At 44.2% G+C, this 12,585-nt stretch overlaps 1 protein-coding gene across 1 annotated transcript in view; it reads left to right on the top strand.

Annotated features, from left to right (window-relative positions):
• The window catches only part of LYZL4 (lysozyme like 4), a 114,534-nt gene that overhangs the window by 39,106 nt on the left and 62,843 nt on the right, over positions 1-12,585 (top strand). The window contains exons 3-5 of the mRNA XM_063602280.1: positions 1,040-1,101; positions 6,188-6,248; positions 6,464-6,707. The gene's annotated coding sequence lies outside the window, so the exon portion shown is untranslated. The remainder of the gene's footprint in view (positions 1-1,039; positions 1,102-6,187; positions 6,249-6,463; positions 6,708-12,585) is intronic.

Genomic DNA, 12,585 nt, shown 5'->3' with positions numbered 1-12,585 from the left:
CAGCATAGCAAGACCCCATTTCTTAAAACAAATTTTATTAGAGAGTAAAAGAAAAGTAGGCAAAAGAATAATTTCTTGAGTTCATCTTGGAAACTTTAATATGTATATATACGTGTACATATGGTGTGTGTGTGTGTGTGTGTGTGTATACATATACGAACACATTAGTTTGTGTTTTTAAAATTGAGGTATAAGTCACATACAGTAAAATTTACAAATCTTAAGCTTGATGAATTCTCACATATGCATACACCAAGACACAGAACATTTCTATCATGTGAGAATGTTCCTTCATGCCCCTTTCCAGGCAATCCTCCTAGTCCAGGGGTAACCACCATTCTGACTTCTATCCCCATAGATTACTTTTGCCTGTTCTTGAACTCCCTCTAAGTGGAATTATTCAACATGTGTTCTTTTGTGTGTTTTTTCTTTTGCCTAGCAAAATGCTTGTGAGACTCACCTATCTTTTTGCATACTCAGTAGTTTGACCTTTTTTATTGCTGTATTGTATTCCATAGTATAAATATGCCACAGTCTGTTTATCCATTCTCCTGTTGATGGACATTTGGGTTTTTTACAGTTTTTGGATATTGTGAATAAGTTTGTTATGAACATTTTTATACATTTTTTGGACATGCACTCATTTCTCTTAGATATCTGCCTGCTTGTGGAGTGGCAGACTAAAGTCATTGTACCAGTTTATACTTCCACTGGCAGTGTATGAGAGTAAATTCTATTTTTAAGAAAAATAATTCAGCATCAAGTAAGTATGCCTGGACGCTTGCATTTCTGGAAGACTTACCAAATGAACAGAAGGCTGAAAGTCAGAATCCCTAAGTCTAAAGTTTAAGCCCTGCCTCCCAGCCCTGAATGTTGTGCTGATAACCTAATTTTCCCATGTCCTGGTTTGTCTCTAATATAAGTGGCTTGGATCTGATCTCTAAAGTTGGCAAAATTCTGTGGGTGGCAGTATGATAGTTAAATGTTATCTCATGTTTCCTCTGTATTTCCTTTCATGATCTCTGATTCCCACACCCAGGTGGGCCAGCAAGACCCTACATCATTCCTTGCCTCAGGAAGGGAAGACACAACAAAAAGTAGGTAAGACAGACTCCTGGCTTTTGAGTTCCAAAAGCCAAACCTTTGGCAGGGAGTGGGAAGAACTCAGGGCTGAGTAATTTGAAAGACTACAGGATGAATAAAAGTAAAGATTCCATTTTCCTGCTCTGTCCAGCCTTGCCCCTCAACCTGAAAAGATTCACTGAATGGGGTATGAATAGAGATGGAAAGGAAGAAAGGAGCCAGTGATGTCCATGAGAAAGGGTGGCAGCGCTGAAAACAACCACCATTTTATTATGTTTCACAATTTTGTGGGCTAGGAATTCAGGCAGGGCTCAGCTGGGTGATTCTTCTGTTCCATGTGGCATTAACTGGGGATACTCAGCAGTATTCAGCTGGAGAGGATGGCTCATCCAAGGTGGCTTCTCTCACATAGCAGTGTGGCTGGAAGGCTCAGCTGGGGACTCATGACTGGTGTCCCTACACATGGCTTCTCCAGTAAAGGAGAACTCAGAGTGGTTGGGCTTCTTATATGGTGGCTCAGTGCTTCCACAGAGATTGTTTCAAGAGTCAGGAAACTGCTAGATTCTTAAGGCCTGGGTCAGGCAATAGATACAAGGTCACAGTCACAGTGTTCCTTTTGCTGTATTCTACTGTTCAAAGCCGTCATAAAGCCCACCCACATTAAAGGGGAGGAGACATAAATCTTACCTCTTGAGAGGAGGAATGTAAAAAAAAAAATGTAGATAATAGCTGCTCTTGCCACAGGGGAAAATGGGTAACTATGTGAGATGATGAACGTGTTAATTTGTTCCAATATAGTAACCATTATACTACCTATGTATCTAATAACATCATGTTGTATACCTTAAGTATGCACAATAAAATGTATTTATAAAAAGAATTTGTAGCCATGATAATCTACCACAAAGGGTAGAAGCTCTGTTCCCTGCCCCCTTCCCTAGACCAAGCGCTGGTGAGGAGGAAGAACAGACTCCCTAAATTGGCTTGTAAGGTATAAGAGCAGATAGGTACCACTTCTGGGGTTGTGCCTGGGAGAATAGACTCTGAGAAGAGATGGCTGTGTGACGTGCACAGAAAAATGGGGCTTTGTCTAACAGAGTTCCCTGAGTCCCAGCATGGTGTGGGAATAGAGGAATTACTCCCATATGTTCATGAGCATGGAAGACACACATAAAGAGTTGGTCTCAAAAGGCTGGCAGAGAATGTCAGATGGGATGTTGGGCATGTCAGTCATGCCCTTGTAGATGGATGATAGTGAGAAACTACATCATTACTCCCCTCACCTCCCACCATCACACCCTCACCTTGATACCTTGGGTTTATGAAGGGCCTGGGAAATTAGACAGAGCCCAAGAGAGCAGAATGGAACTTTTTGTAGGTTGGGTTCCTTGGGCAGCAGATTCTGAGATAGAGATTAGCCTGCAGGATGTTTGCTGGGGTGTGCTCTTGGGATAAATTCTTGTGGAGGGGAGGAAACAGAAGCAAGACTGAGCAGAGGAAGAAGCTGGACTGCAATACATTCTCAATGGAGAGCTCAGCCAACCCTTCAGGTAGCTCTGGAGCTGGGACAGCCCTTCAGAGTTGTCCTGAATTGGAGGAAGAGAACACCCCTTCATTGATCAGGCCTTGGTTGCAGCCGCAGGGAAAGGGAACCTGACCTTAAGTGAGGAGGCTCCCTTTGGCTAAGCCAATCCCCAAAGGGTCTGACAGCTGAGGGCTGACTGCCAGTAGCACTCCCAGCAGCCGGGAAAAATTTTTTTTATTCTTAAAGGGAGATCTGGAAGCACATTCCAATATCTACCACTGGACTTATCATAAAAATTATGATGAACCATAAAATGATGAAAAAAGTTTCATTTCTTGCCACCTACATTTGTGAACTGTGATTCATGCCTCCAACATGTGAATTCCATGAGTTCCAGAAAAGAACCATACGAGCTGTTATTCTGATATAACAAGACTGGTGATCTTCTCTGCACCCTTTAGAAAGAGGGAAGGCCCCTCATCTTCCTTCCTTCCCCACAGTCCGTCCCAGTTCCAGACTTACGTGTGGGGTTGGCTGAGGTCTCCATTGAGAATGCATTGCAGCCCAGCTTCTCCCTCTGTTCAATCCTCCTCCCATCTCCTGCCCTCCACAGGACTTGATCCCAAGAGCACCCCCTAACAAACACCCTGCAGGCTAATCTCTATTTGCCTATAAACTGCCAAACGTCATGTGCAAGTAAGGGATTGTTTTTTATATTTTCTCCAGTGAAAGGATACAGAGGTGCACAAGACAAGAGCTCCTTATTTCTTGGTTTTCCTAGAGCCATGAATCAAATAGGAGAGGGATGAAGAGGCTGGGAATACAACTGCCTTAGACCATACATGAGCCCCTTTGCCAGGCTGTCTGTGAGACATGTTTATTTTATGCTAGTGGCTACTTAAAATTAAATAATGTGTTATGTCTTGGACCCCTTTTCATCTTCAAAATGGGGCTGACTGGTTGTGAGCAGCAAAGACAGAAAATGAGCTGGTCAGAAAGCTGAACCAGGTGGTAACATATTGTGCAAGTGAAAACTCCCAGGTCCCTCAGGCAGAAACTTTGGGGATCCCTATCCAACAATACAGAGGAAGGATGTCTTCCTGAGGGGCTGTCTTCGTTTGTTTGGGCTGCTATAACAAAGTGCCGTAGACTGGGTGGCTAATAAACAACAGAAATGCATTCCTCGCAGTTCTGGGAGTTGTAAGTCTGAGATCAGGGGACCAGCGTGGTTGGTTCTGGTGATGACTCTCTTCCCGGTTGCAGACCGGCAACTTCTCATTGTGTCCTCACATGGTAAAAAGAGGGCAAGGGAGTGCTTGAGGGTTCTTTTCATAAAGGCACTAATTCCATTCATGGAGGCTCCACCCTCATGACTTAATCACCTCCCAAAGGCCCCGCCTTTTAATGCCATTACGTTGGGAGTCAGGATTCAACATATAAACGCGGGAGAGGGGATACCAGCATTTGACCACTGTAGTGGCCATTGGTCTGTCCATGCTGCTTGGTAGAGCTTTCTGTGGTGATGAAAATGTTCTGTTCTGTCCAGTGTGGTGGCTATTGGGCACTTGAAGTGTAGCTGGTATGGTTGAGGTGCTGAATCTTCAATTTCACTTAATTTGGCTGGTCGACTCTATTGGACAGCTAGGTCTGGGGTCTTGCTCTCTAAGCACGGTTTGGGGAACAGCAGCACCGGCATCACTTGGGAGCTTGAGAGAAAATGCAGACATTCAGGTCCCACTTCAGACCTGTGACTTAGAATCTGCATCTTATCAAGAGTCCCTAGGGGATTTGTGTGTCTAACTGAAGATGAATTTTTAAGGCTCCCTCCGCCAACAAAGCCTTACATTCTGTCATCCTATGATCCAATATGGAGGAGAGTGAACAGAGGATTGGCAAAGAATGGCAAGATTCTAGATTTCAAAAGAGAAGAACTGACTTAGACACAGGTGGTTTCCCAGCAGTGGGTCGTGAAGTGGAGGAATGTTCTGTGAAGGGGTAGCCTCTGGTGGAAATTTTGCTGTGAACACCCAGGAGAACAGCGGGGAATCCGCTCAGAAGACCTCTCCCGCTTGCTCGAAGGACAGCGGGCTCTGATCAGAATCCTCCTGGGTGATCACCCACCAGCCCTTTGAGATGGCTGGGCAAAGCCTGAAAAACCACCCCCTCTTTGTCTCTCATCTTGTCAAATTCAGAATCTTCTCAACTGATTGGAAAATATCTGTCGTGCTCTTCTTTGGGGTCAAACACATTTTATTTTATCTTTTGTGTCTCAGATGGATCCTTTTCCTTTTTCCTCTCCCCCATCCTCCACCTGATTTCTACTTTAGTTCTAGCTGTCAAGGCTGTTATTTCAACCCATTCCTACTTGTTTTAATTGCTACATCAGTTTTCTGAGAAAACCCAGAGTTACTGTGATTTCTGTCTGCCCTCCCCCACCTCCCCCACTAGGTTTGATGTCTGTCTTTTTAAACAAGATTTCCTCGCCTTCATTCTTTCCCTTGGGGCTTGGTGCCTGTTTCTTTCTCCACATGGCAGTCATTTTCACTTTTCCTACATTCTTGTTATTTATCTGTAAGAGCCATTAAATCCCAGTCAATAACACTTGCCCTCAGTAGAAGACATGCTCAAAGTCACTGTGCTCTAGTGTTCTTTTTGAGGCTGCCACATATTTTTTGAAGAAAAGTTTGGGAATATGTCTTATATCCCCAGGACCTCTCTGTTAGCAAAACAGCAAGGCTTTTTGCTGCCCAAGCTAGAAGTCCTTTCCCTTCCCCAAGCTAGGATCAGGGGAAGCCAGGGCTGGCGCCAGCTGAGTGCCACAGAGTGTATGGTGCAGGGCTGCTCAGTGAGGGCTGTGAATAAGACCTTAAATTCCATTCCATGTGTTCAGCAAGTATCCACTCACGTATTCAACATGCAATCCTTGTGTGCCTGCTGGGGGCCACAAAGAAGGCTGAGCCACAGTCTGGGCCCCTAAAAGCTCACAATTAATTGCAATAGTTCCAGGGTGATGCGGGAGCCATGGATCCCAGCAGAGGGGGAGGTGATTGCTAATGTTTTCACAAGAAGAGAGGAGGAGTAGAGAAGTGAACCCTTCCCCTGCTCCTCACCTTCCTCAATCTGAAGACAGGAAGAAGCTATGTGGCTACAGCACTCTCCATTCTCCAGTTGATCTTGGTGGTTTGGAGCTCAGTGGGAGCTGGAGAACAGGGTCAGGAAGACCAAGCCTTTCTGTAGGGAGGAGTGGTAGAAGGGAATGGAGCAGGGTTCCATCCAGGGGGTACTATGGGCAGGACTGATGGGCAGATGGCAGGGAAAGGACATTCCCTCTATTGCCCCTACTCCCCACAGGCCGGCGGGCAGAAGGGCACTACAACGAAAAGTTGCCACTGTGTATCCTAGACCCCATGTATATACTTTGCTCCACAGTTTGGGGGGAATTGATCATTCAGTGAATTCATTTTCTGGGGCCTGATTTGGATCTGTGCCTTGTAGACTCTGAGCAATAGATAATTGATCATTTCTCTTCTTCTCTCTCTCCCCATATGTATTGCTACATTTTATGGGTCCCGCCAACAGTTTCTAAGCTCTGGGCTCAGACTAGGCTGGCTGAATCTGGAGGGACTTTGAGACAATACAGGTAACCCTGCCCTACCTCAGCAATACTGAGTCATTAGGGTGACTCTGTGTGTGTGTGTGTGTGTGTGTGTGTACGCGCACGCACACGCGGTTGCACCCATGCACTGGAATATTTATTTGTAAAAAGCTCCTAAATGATTCTGCAGCCATGGGACTACACCCACAAAGAGCTGGGTTGTTTCATACTTCTGGTAATTTCACCTTTATTTCTTTTAGGGTCTATTCAGCCTGAACCCATGTGCTCATGATTGGATCATGACACCTAAATGGGTTTTGCTATCTGGAAGAAGAGTGGATGCTTATTGAATATCCACTGTGGTCAGCCCTTTGACACTGTGGCAGGATGAATGGAGGCCCCAGAGGGCAGGCCTGAGAAGCTGCCCATGGAAGCTCCATGGGCTCCATGGAAGACTCGGTTTTGCTGAGTGAAGTACACTGGACTGCAGGGGGAGGTCAGGAGGTAGGTGTGTGGGGAGGGGTTGGATGTCCAGTGGGAGCATTTGAATACATTCCACTTTCCAATCCAGCTCCCTATCCTGTTCCCAAATCTTCAATAGAACCTACATTACTCACCAGTGCTTGGGAGTTTTTTCAACTTTTAATTAGGTAATATTTCAAACATATACACAATTTGGAGAAAAAATTATGAACCCACATGTATCCCATATTGACCACATTCAGTGATAGTTCATATCAATGTGCTCCCCCTAATGCCCTCCCAGATTATTCTGCAGCAAATCCCAGAAAGTGTATAATTTTATTCATAAAAATTTCATTATGTATCTAAAAAGATAAATATTTATCTTTAAAAACATAATCACAATACCATTACTACAGTTTATTTATTTATTTATTTATTTATTTATTGAGACGGAGTCTCACTCTGTCGCTCAGGCTGGAGTGCAAGGGCACGATCTCTGCTCACTGCAACCCCCGTCTCCTGGGTTCAAGTGATTCTCCCATCTCAGCCTTCTGAGTAGCTGGGATTAAAGCCATGCGCCACCATGCCCAGCTAATTTTTGTATTTTTAGTAGAGACGGGGTTTCACCATGTTGGTCAGGCTGGCCTTGAACTCCTGACCTCAAGTGATCCACCTGCCTCAGCTTCCCAAAGTGCTGGGATTACAGTCGTGAGCTACCACAACCCACCAGCCATTACTTCATTTAAATTTAGTAATTCCTTATTATATATAGTCAGCATTCATATTTCTCAGATTACTTCAAATTTATTTTATAGTTGGTTCATTTCGATTAAGATCCAAATAAGACTCATGAATTTTAATCAGTTGATAAATTTCTTTTATTCAGCAGGTTCCCTTTCAATCTCTCTTTTTCTCTCTTTTTAAAAAAATTACATGTTGAAGAAAGTAGGTTGTTCCCCTATAGAATCCTCCATGGTCTGGATGTTGTTGATTGCATCTTCATGATGAAATAAAGCAAGTTCCTCTGTCCCCTGCAGTTATTTGGAAATTGGTGGTTTGATAGAGGCTTGACCAGATTCTGGTTCAATGCTTTTCGGCAAGATCGCTTCGTGGGCGTGCTTCCATTAGGAGGCATACACTATCCAGCACTCTCTGTTTTGGGGATGTGAGCAGCTATTGAGGCTCAGCGCCCAAATCCACTAGTTCATTAGCAGTTGCAAACTGGTGATGTTCTATTTCCATCATTGCTTCTGCATTTTTTTGCAAACATTCTTCTATAAAAGGAAACTCCCCCTCAACTTTTTAGTTACCCTGAGTAACAGTGTGTACAGGGTAAGCATGATGCATTTTTGAGTCTTTTCCTTTGCTAACATTCAAAGCAATAAGTCAATTCCCTAGTACTTTGGGAGTTGTGTTTGTGAATGGCAGAGATGAACCTGACCTCTGCAGGAGGAGAGAGGTAGGGGCTCTCAAATTCTCTTAATACCTTTGTAGGAGAGGTGTTAATGCACCCATTTTTCTTTTTCTTTTCTTTTTTTTTTTTTTTTTTTGAGACAAGTTCTCACTCTGTCACCCAGGCTGGAGTGCACTGGCACAATGTCGGCTCACTGCAACCTCCACCTCCCCGGTTCAAGCGATTCTCCCACCTCAGCCTCCTGAGTAGCTGGGACTACAGGTGCGCAACACCACACCTGGCTAATTTTTGCATTTTTTGGTAGAGATGGGATTTCTTTCATCATGTTGGCCAGGCTAGCACCCATTTTTCCTAAATGGGAAAATGGAGACCCAGAGGTGGCATAAGTTAATAAGTGGAGCAGCCTGGATTTTATTTTAGGTCTGTCTGGTTGCAGAGACCAAACTCTACTGCTGAGGCAAAGCCCTTTCCCTAGGGTTATAGGGAATCACCCTAATCCTGGGATCTGGCTGGCAGAAGCTTCTTCCTTCTCTGGCTTGCCAGAAATCAATAATCTGTAGTCTGAAAAAATGATATGTGTATCCCTGAGGCCTAAGAATACTCTTAATTAAAATTGCTTTTTTTAATCACAATTATAACATTGTATTGTTGGATTTCAGAATACTTGTGTTGTTAAGTTGTTTCTGAGAGTTAAACCTCAGGCTAGGCTACTTTAATCAGATTTATGTGACTCACTTATTGCAGTATAATACAATGATATCATGATTTGCAATCCTGTGGTACATAATAAACATAATTGGCACATTTGAGTGACGGAAGCTTGTATTGAAAGGGACTTAATTATAATGGATTCTGGGGATTAACTGTAGGAATGAAGGGATTTACTGAAAGTGGAAGGCTAATTTCAGGTCATAAAAAACATTTGTAGAGCAACACCGTGTGTTTAATTGGCAGTTGCATGAAGAACCATCAAAACATCCAGCGAATGAATGCATTAAGATTACCTATCAGGGTGCTTTGTGTTGCAAGTGATTCAAGCTGATTTGAACATGGGCTCACAGGATTTATTTTTATTTATTTATTTATTTCATATGACCACATGACAGAACTAGATTTGTTGGTTTATTTGCTCTTTCAACACGGATTTTTAAATATGGAAACACAGACAAGTCATGCTTGCTTTTTTAAACCAACAAATTAAAATTGCGAACATGGCTAAATTTCAAATCAGATTAAATAAAAAATATTCTGTATGGAAAGCATGTAATAGCTTTTGTCTTCTTCCTCACCACCTGGAGCGCTCTTCCCCTTCCCTTCTCCCTCTGCCCCCACCTTGTCTGCCTAACTCTTACTCTTGTTAAAACCTTAGGTTACAAGTTTCTTCCTCTGCCATTCCTTCCCAAATATAAAATTCAATTTAGGTTTTCCTCTTATGTATTATCCTAGATTTTCATGAATGCTAGTGTCATTTTTGTGCTGTTCACTACAGTGCCTGGCACATGGTGGGCACATAAAATTTATAGAATGCAGGAACAAGAGGTTAACTATGGAATCCCATCATTTAATGGTGAAGGACTGAATATATAAATGGATAATGGGCAGAACATACATGACAATAAAACTCTGACTTTAAGCAAACAGACCAGAACAATTAGAACTTGGTTAATGACTACCAGCTTTCCAAATATGGTCCCCAAACCAGTCACATAGGATGCTTCCCTTCCAGTTGGCCTGCCTTCACTTCTTCATGCCAACAACTTTTTTTTTTTTTTTTTTTGAGATGCAGTCTCGCTCTGTCGCCCAGGATGCAATGCAGTGGTGCCATCTTGGCTCACTGCAACCTCCACCTCCCGGGTTCAAGCAATTCTCCTGCCTCAGCCACCAGAGTAGCTGGGAGTACAAGCATGCACCACCACGCCCGGCTAATTTTTTTTGTATTTTTAGTAGAGACAGGGTTTCACCATATTGGCCAGGCTGGTCTTGAACTCCTGACCTTGGGCTCACAGGATTTATTTACTAAACTGTCCAGGGGTAGATCTGACTGGACTGTAGGGCTCAAGAGCTGTGTTCAGGACCTGGTTTCTCTCTTCATTTTGGGGCCCTGCTTACTTTATGTTGAATCCATTTTCACAAAGACTCTCCTCTGTGGTCCCAAGATGGCAACTGCCAGCTTCTAGCTTTTTTGGCTACAGACTTCTTGGTTGGTATTAATAGGAAAAAGTAAAGGGCCTTTGTTTAATTTTCATTAAGGCTTATTGGTCTTGAGTGGGTCATGAATGGGTCATGTCCCTGAGCCAATCACTGTAGCCAGGGGAATGGGATGCACTGACTGGCACAGTCCTAGGTCACATGCTCCAACCTTGAGTCCAGAGGCTGAAAGTGAGTAGATCCTAAAGGAAAAAAGGGTGGGGCTATCAGAAGTGTGAATGAAAGATGGGAAGCAAAACCAGTGAATTCCATTTTAGTCGTATCTAGGAAATTCTGAGATGGGTTCAAAGAAGGGATTCAGGGGTCTGTGGGTTCCCTGAAATTGTAGTTACAAGTTTGTGTTAATGTCCATTTTTCAGGGAGAAGAGCCATGCTTTGATTAGATTATCAAAAGGGTCCATGACCCAAAAGAGTTAGCTATTCTGAGATAATGGTGGATATTGAACCAGACTGAATTGCTTTTTAAAACTGAGACGTCATATTTGAACCACCTATTGGAATGCTTTCCATAGAAGATGTAGTATTTGCTCTTAAGCTTTTATCAAATAAGGATGAACCCACTGGGATTATCAGAGATAGTAAATACTGATAAGACTTTTGTTTATATCATTTCTTCAGGTTCTAGAAGTTACAGATCCCTTTTTCTCCCAAGAAAGCTCTTATGGCTGGGTCCACAGGGTAACACAGGTTGCCAACCCTTCAGATGAAACAATATCTAAGGACCATAACAGGCTTTGTCAAGGTTGGAGCTGGCGACCTAAGGCTGCACCAATCAGCACATCCCATGCCCCTGGCTACAGTGGTTGGCCCTGGGACAGATTTGTTGAGTCAGAAACTCTGGGGATGGGACCCAGAAATCCGTGTTTTCACAAGCCCTCCTCTAACCTTACTCGGCACCCCAGTTTGACAACTGCTGCTCTAAGAGTCCATTAAGTGTGGAATGTCTCTTCCAGTATCTCTGTGTCTCTGTGGATAGGCTTTTGCTTTATCCACAGAGGGCAAACTCATGCCCTCGCTGGGGAGCCGGCTGCCACCTGCTCTCCTCAGAGCCTGCCTCAGTGGCCCCTGTTTGCCCAGAGATGAAGATCTGCTCATTCGGGGTGAGTAAAGGCCCTTTGGGAATTATTTCCTTGTGTTAATTCCAAAGCCTCACACAAGCTGATATTTTTCTGCTAATCCCAGGCCAGGGCCCAGCATGTGCATTGTTGACACCAGATAATGTAGTCTTCTGGCCTATACAGTGGCGGATGAGCAAACATTGGGCGGCCAGCAGAATCCCTGACTTCCTGAATGTCTGCAATCACAGATTCATTGAAGTTTAAACGCACCAAGACCTACCACAATTGCCCTTTGCGTTCGCCAGGAGATAAGGTTATCCATGAGCGATCATTGTAAATAACCACCCCTTATTTCCCCTCCAACTTGCACTTTGGATTTTAATCAGGTTCAAAGCCTGCCTGGCATTTTGCTTATTTTCCTTATCTGTATGACTCAAAGGCTAGCCCAGGGATGCTTAGACTTTAGTGTGTATGCCAGTCACCCAGGGATCTTGTTAAATGCAGATTCCGATTCAGTCAATCTGGATGGAGCCTGAGATTCTACATTTCTAACAAGCTCCCAGGTGATACCGGTGCTCCTCCAAGGTGTGCACTTCCTGTGGCCAATGGCTTTCCACCCTGGCTGCACATCGGAGTCACCTGGGGAGTTGTAGAAAGACTGACTTCTGGGTCCTACTCTCAGATGTTCATTCAGATCTAGCTGGTTCAGGGTGTGACTCCCCAGGTGACTCTCAACAGTCAGGGTTGAGAACTGCTGGGCTGACCTGCTCACCCTTCAACCTCTGCCTACTGGCTCCTCCTCAACCTGCCAGTGTGGCCTGCTCATACCCCCTCTGCACTGCACCCCTGGGCGCTCTTCTTCCTTGTCCTTGGCATTCATGGAGAGCTTGTGGTGGACCAGAAACTTTCCATACGACCTGAAGAGGTTAGCGCCACTTTCAGCCCCATTTTGCACGTAGGGATACTGAGGTTTGGAGAGTGATGTTTCTTGTCCTAGGTCACACGGCTATTAAGAAGCAGCATCAGGACCCAGCCAGATCTCTGTCTCTGGAACATAAAAGCAGCTGAGTGCATGTTTAAAAGGATGACCTCTGGAGGAGCCATTACTTACTAGTTGTGTGACCTTGGGTCTTCCTCTGTAAAATGGGAGGTGGTACAAGTGCCCATTTCTCGGGACTCTCAGGAGCATGCAATGAAATGACCTGTGTAAACCATGGCCCCAGGGCCTGAACCACAG

This window comes from Pan paniscus, chromosome 2, assembly GCF_029289425.2.
Source record: "Pan paniscus chromosome 2, NHGRI_mPanPan1-v2.0_pri, whole genome shotgun sequence".
Lineage (NCBI taxonomy): Eukaryota > Metazoa > Chordata > Mammalia > Primates > Hominidae > Pan > Pan paniscus.
This window is presented reverse-complemented; position numbering and strand designations above follow the sequence as displayed.